The sequence below is a fragment of the Galeopterus variegatus genome, unplaced genomic scaffold (genome assembly GCF_000696425.1).
Source record: "Galeopterus variegatus unplaced genomic scaffold, G_variegatus-3.0.2 Scaffold95, whole genome shotgun sequence".
Lineage (NCBI taxonomy): Eukaryota > Metazoa > Chordata > Mammalia > Dermoptera > Cynocephalidae > Galeopterus > Galeopterus variegatus.
In genome coordinates, this window is record NW_007726206.1 from 814,888 (window position 1) to 821,318 (window position 6,431).

Sequence of the window (6,431 nt, forward strand, 5' to 3'; positions counted from 1 at the left end):
CCCCAGACATTCAGCCCCTCAGCCGGTCAACATTTTTTTAGACTCTTCTGTGCCAGGCGCTGTGTGAGGCGCAGCAGATACCAGGCCGGTGTCAGTTCCCGAGGAGACATGCCCATGTGCCTGGAGCTCCTTTGTGTGCACATACATGTGCACACGTGTGCGCCTCACATGGCCCGGCCGGAGTTCCAGCTCCTGACGAGCTCAGAGTCTGGGAGCTAGGCTGAGAGGACCGCCTTTTACCCTGATTCTAAACAACTCCCCTTTCTGCGCCAGCGCCCTGCCTCTCCCGTCTGTCTGCCGGGCGCCTCCTCCTCCCTCTGTTGGGTCTGCCGCTGGTGATGAAATTTGGCTTGCAGCACCCTCTTCCTCCCCTTCCTGCAGGCCTGCGAGAGGATTAAGCCGCTGGAGTCTGAAATCGGAAAGATCCCAGCTTCTGCTCCCCAGCACCTCCCCACGCCCCCTCCTCTTCCCGCCCATGCAAAACCAGAAAATTAATCTCCCCTTCTGCCTGTGATATGGCGGGCTGCATTACAAGCTGGGCGTCGAGATAAAGCAAGGAGCTGCGGGACGGCGGCCGAGCACAGGGGCCCCAGGTGGGGCCGGCCGGGGAGATAAGGGCCTCTCAGCCCAATGAATTATTCACCGGCACTGCCTCCTCCCGCTTGGTGGCTGCCCTGGGCGCTGAGATTGAGCCTTCCAGAGGGGCCTGGTAGGATGGGAGAGGGTCCGTGGGGAAGGGCAGAAGGCTGTAGAGGGGTCCTCCTGTTGGGGGGGGAGTGGAGGACCATGCTTAGCTGGGAACAGCTCAAAGACGCAAGTGCCCCACAGGGCCAACTGAGGCGGGGGAAGAAAGGTGTCCCCAGGCCTGGGAGAGCCCCAGCCCTAGCCACAAGGGGTGCTCCTCGTTTATGAAACTCATTAATCACTATTGGGCAGCTGCAATTGCCAGGCTCAGACCAGGTCTTGGCATCCTAGAGCCAGAAATCCAGTTCCTGCCTGAGGGTGCCCTCTATACAATGCACCTACTGGATGCAGGGTGCTGCGTGTGGGCCTGAGCACAGTCCACTTGCGAGGCCACAATCCTTCCCTCTTCCCCTCCTCTGGGAGTCAAGACAGCCTCTGTTCACTCTGGAGGAGCACCCCACAAGAGGACGGCAGAGGACAGACCAGCTTCCAGGATAACCAGAGCCCGCAGAACAGAGAAACCGAGGCAGGTGGTAGAGGAGGGAACTGGGGATCAGTGCTAAGGTAGGGGGATTAGCCTAGGGATATTCCTGGAAGAGGAAAGCCCCAGGTACTCTGTGAGCCTTTTGTTTGGCTCCTTCTCAAAGAACCAAAATTTTAAAGCAGGGAAAGACGTTTGCTGTCTCTTCCCTACCTCAATGCCTCTATTTCTCCATCTCTCCTTACTGACCCCTTCTCTCTCTCTGTCTCAGTCTCTCTAAATCTCCTTTCCTCCCTCTGTATTGTGCATCCATCTGCCCCTTTAATCTCTACCTTGGCCCCGATTTCTCCACCTCTGTCTGTCTCTGTCTCTATATATTGTCTCTTTAATGATCTCTCCCTTCCGAAGCCATGACTTCCCAAATGACATGTTTAGACACAAATCAGGATGTGTGATAGAAGAAAGGTGGCCATCTGCTGGCACCGTAGGAGAAGGAAAAAGAAGGGTCCAGCAAGGTCTTGGATGTGCAGGCAAACTGCCGAGACCAAGACAGAGGCAGCAGTATGGGGAGAGAGCCCCCAGAGATGCACTGGCACAAGAAAGGACCCCGAGACACCCAGAGAGCTAGCAGTGAGAGGCGCTGGGAGCCCTTTAGGACCAGAGGAAACTCCTTCAGTAATGCAGAGGCCACTACCCAGGCTGGTAGGCAACCTTGAACCCTTTGACTCCTGCGGCAGAAACGGAGCCCCACACTCATGAACCTGTGAACAAGGCACATTTACTGAGACAAATTCATGTCAGAGAGGGAAGTGTGATGAGGGGAGAGAGAAGGGGGAAGGTGAGGAGGGCTAGGACGTGAGCGGGAAGTGGGGAGCCCCTGGAGGATGGAGAAGGCAGTGACTTCGGAAGGAAAGGGTGGGAAAGCTGAGTGGAGGAGGAGAGAGATTGGGAGAGGAATGGGCAAGAAAGGACAGAGGACAGTACGGGGTAGGGGGAGAAAGGGCATGGGTAGCAGAGACGTGTGGGGCTCCCCAGGTAATTCAAATGTGCAGCCTGGGTTGAGAACCACTGTCTTAGAGTCTGTCCTGATTTGGCTGTGCTGGGGCGATGTGGAGCGTGGAGGGGTGGCAGAAGGGTACGTTGATGGGTCCCATCAGCCTTCAGTCCCCAACCCCTTCCCAATTGCCTGCTAATTAACTCCTTAATTGTCTCTGCATTTGCTGAGCTGGCAGATGAAGTAGATGCAGACAGATTGGGCGCCTGCGATTTTACGCACGGGGGAGCAGAGAAGAGCTGCCTGAGAGCCCCAGGGGGCCTTGTCCCCCCTTTGCCCTTCCCCCCACCCATCTCTGAGAGGCTGGAGGGCTCTTTTGCACCTAAAGCAGATGGGGCCATCTGCAAGGGAAGCATCCATGGGGAATTTGCCTCATCAGCCTTTCAGGGATGATCATAATGCTCGCCACACCACTGTTGATGGAACACTTACTGTTTGCTAGGCACACATTGTGTCACCAGCATGGATATTAGCTGGATTTTATGGTTTGTGGAGAAAAGTGTGACTCAGATAGGCTAAGTTACTTGCCCAAGACCACACAGTACTGGTGTGATAGAGCTGGGATTTGAATCCAGGTCAGCACAATGCCATAGTACCGGCTGGGTCCTGGCTAGATGCCTGTTACCAGCGGGAGGGAGGAATACCTCCAGGCCTATTTCCCTGTCAGTCCTTAGGGGAGAAAGGGTACTGAGGGGCCAGAAATATGAAGTGTGAGCAGGAAGCTCAGAGAAGGCTGAGGGAGCCAGGATGTGTCAGGGTTTGGACAAGAGGTGGGTGGGCCCAGAGAAGCAGAAAGGAGCGATGGGACACTAATCACAGTCCTTGGATCCTTCCAGTGTCATCCTACCGAGGCCCTGATAACACCAACTTCCTTTCTTCTTCGACCCTGCCCCATAAACCCCTGTCAGAATGACTGCCACTCCCTCTACCACTCTATGCTGGCAGCCCTGACCCATCCCTCTATTTCACTCTTGGTCTTGGCACTAGAGTCACTGTCAACATGTTTATCTCTCTTTTGGTACTAGGAGATTTTGAGGACAGGGACTACGCCACCCCTCACCATGTCCCCAGAGCCAGTCTTGAGGCTTGACACAGGAAAAGCCTCAGTGGAAGTTTGCTGTGATGTACAGGGTAGAGATGAGGGATGTTGTTTCTTCTTCCCAGATGAAGAGACAATAGCAGGAGGGATTTAGGTTTTTGTGTTTGTTTTTTTTTAAGGCAAGCAACATTTTATTAAAGGAAGAGATAGATTTGTGTGTAAGGAGGGTATCTACAGGAAAGCTAGCCGCCCGAGGACAGCTGTTCAGGGTCCTTTACAGGGAAAGGGGTTCAGGGGTGCAGGCCAGCATCACTGGAGGTGGTCCATTTGGTTCTTCCTGGTTATGTCATGGGCACCTGCTTAGTTAGGACTTTTGTCCTTGCACCTCCTCAGTAGGTTCAAGATGGTGGTGGTGTTCATTTTCGTCACCTCAGGAGGATCATTGTAGAGGTCATCTTGAAGCTTTGCGTGCATGCTGGAACTCAGTTTCTGAGGCTGGGAAGTCCAAAGTCCATCTGGTAGTGGTGACAGTGACCCAGTGGTCTCACATAGCAAGATGGTGGAAGCGTAGGGGATTTAGGTTTTGTATAAGAAAAACTTCCTGAGGCTGGGGTCTGTGATACCATGAAGCCAAATCAAATTCAGACCCATAGATTCTGAAGAACAAGGTTTCTCAAGATTTGCTGCCTATTAGAGGTCTTAAAAAGTTGAGAGATCTAGGCCCCACCTCCGGACATTCTGATTTAACTGGTCCTAGATAAGGCCATAGCATCAGCATTTTTTTTTTCCTTTTTGTCTTTTTTCGTGTCCGGCAACGGACCACAACCCTCAGTGTCGCGCCTGTACCGGACCGGGACCGGCAACGGGATCGCAACCCTCGGTGCTGCGCCCGCCCCTCGCTCAGCCAGTGAGTGGGAACTGGTCTGTATGTGGGATCCGAACACTCGGCGGGAGCGCCGCCGTGCTCCCAAGCGGTGCACTGTAGCAGTGTGCCACCGAGCCGGCCCATCATCAGCATTTTTCAAAGCTCCCCAGGTAATTCAAATGTGCAGCCTGGGTTGAGAACCACTGTCTTAGAGTCTGTCCTGATTTGGCTGTGCTGGTGGTTTTACCACTGGATCCAAATGCTAATGCTAATAATAATAATTTACTTATTATGGATTTACTAAGTATGTGCCAATGTACTAAGCACTTTTCATGCATTAGCTCATGTGATCCTCAAAAAGTCCTGTGAAATAAGTATTACCCCCTCTTACAAATGAGGAAACTGAGGCTCACTGAGGTCAAGGGACTTACCCATTCTAATGAATGGCAAGGCCAGGTCTGGAAACGGAGATCGGAGATTGCCTGATTCACGCCTCCTATCTTCCCCCAGGCTCCTCCTGAGGCTTCTCATTGGCCTCGATCAGTCCTTGCCTGCCTCCGCCTCACCTCATCACCTTCCCTCCACCCCCGCTGCTCACTCAGTAACATCCCAGGTGACTGAAGCAATTTGCAGCCATTTGAAGAGGCTCCGTGTGTCACTCAGTCTTCAAGGGTGGGGAGGTGGGGCATTACAGATGGCCCTTCCATCCCCCTGAGGACATTTGGGGTTCAGGAGCCAGACTCTGCCCACTGCTGCTTCAGGTCCCTGTTTGGGACCCTCTCAGGCTAATTCCCACCCCCAAATGCCCCCTTGAGTTGATTCTAAGAATCTGGGACAGTACTGCCACTCAGTGGCTGCCCAGGGACATGGCAACCCCTCCGCACCATCTGGTGCTGCTGGACAGCTCCCCTACCCAAGACCCGAATGGAAGATTCTCCCTTTCCGCAACTCCATACCCAGGCCTCTAGTAAATGGATCCCAACCTCCCTCCTCCGCCGTCCTAAGCTCACACTAAATCTAGGGATCTCCAGATCCCTTCGCTGGCTTCCCATGTGGCCCCTATTCCCAGCCACTCACAACTTCTCATCCAACTTCTTATCTCTGTACCATCCCTTTCTCATCCCACGTTCTTTTCTCTAACCTAAAGCCTGGCACCATGTCCTGGGAACACATCTCTTACCTTTCTTCTCCCAGAGCTGCACCGGCCTGCAAGTGGAGTGAAAGAGCTGCTAGACATAGAATTCTGGTACCCCGCACCCCCCTTCTCATCATCTGACACCATCAGACCTCAACAGCCTCCTTGCTAAGAGCCCCTAATGAGCATCAGCAAATTAACAACTTCCCCTTGATTGCTCCTTCTCTGTTAATTGGATAGGGAGGGCCCCCCAAGGCCTGTCGGAGAGGAGGAGGGAGGGAGGGAGGGAAGGAGAGAGGAGAGAGCCACAGGAGCAGCCCACATGCCTGGGTTCAGTGCCCGGACTTCTGCTCCATCCCTGAGCACAGCTCCGCCTTCCAACCCTTCCTCATCCTGCCCCACTTCCTCCCTTTCTCCCCTTCCTTACTTCTGTCCAAATTCCCTTGACCTCTGGCTATTTCTCCTTCCTTCTCTCTGCTCCTTCTTTAGAGACTTGGCAGCAAGAATTTTGCCCCCCGCCCCCAGCAAGCCCAAGACTACAAGGATGGAGTCTGGATGACCAAGGCTGTGTGTTTGTTTACATATGTTCATGTGTGTATGTGCCACATGTAAGTGGGGAGCTGGGGTAAGAACAGGTGATTGTACACGGGTAAGACCATGAGTGCTTGCCATGTGGGTCAGGCCACTGGGATGTGCGGGCACCTGTGCATGTGTTGCGGGTGGGGGTGTCTGTGGCTGTGAGTGGCGTGGTGTGACTCTGGCTGTATGTGTGCCTGTGTCTCCACACGGGCAAGTGCTTGAATCAGTCAAGTGCGACTCGGAGCTTGTATGTGTGTGTATACGCGCGTGTGTGCCACCAGAGGAAGCAGCAGCAAGAGGCAGGAGCATCGATCCGAAGGAGACAGCGCGGGGAGGGGGACGCTGAGGGCAGACACCCTCCCTCCTGCGCGCACACACACGCGCGCACACTCACACACCACACACAGTCACACACACAAGCCCTGGGGCCTCACAGGCAGAGAGACAGCACGCGGCCCGGGACCGAGCGCGAGCGCGGCCGGCAGGAGGGGGCGAGCCAGCGGGGGGAGCCCGGGTCCCGCTCCCCGGTCCGGGGGCCCCGCGCGCACACCGGCCCAGAGACACCCTCGCAGACACTCGTAGGCGCGCACGCGC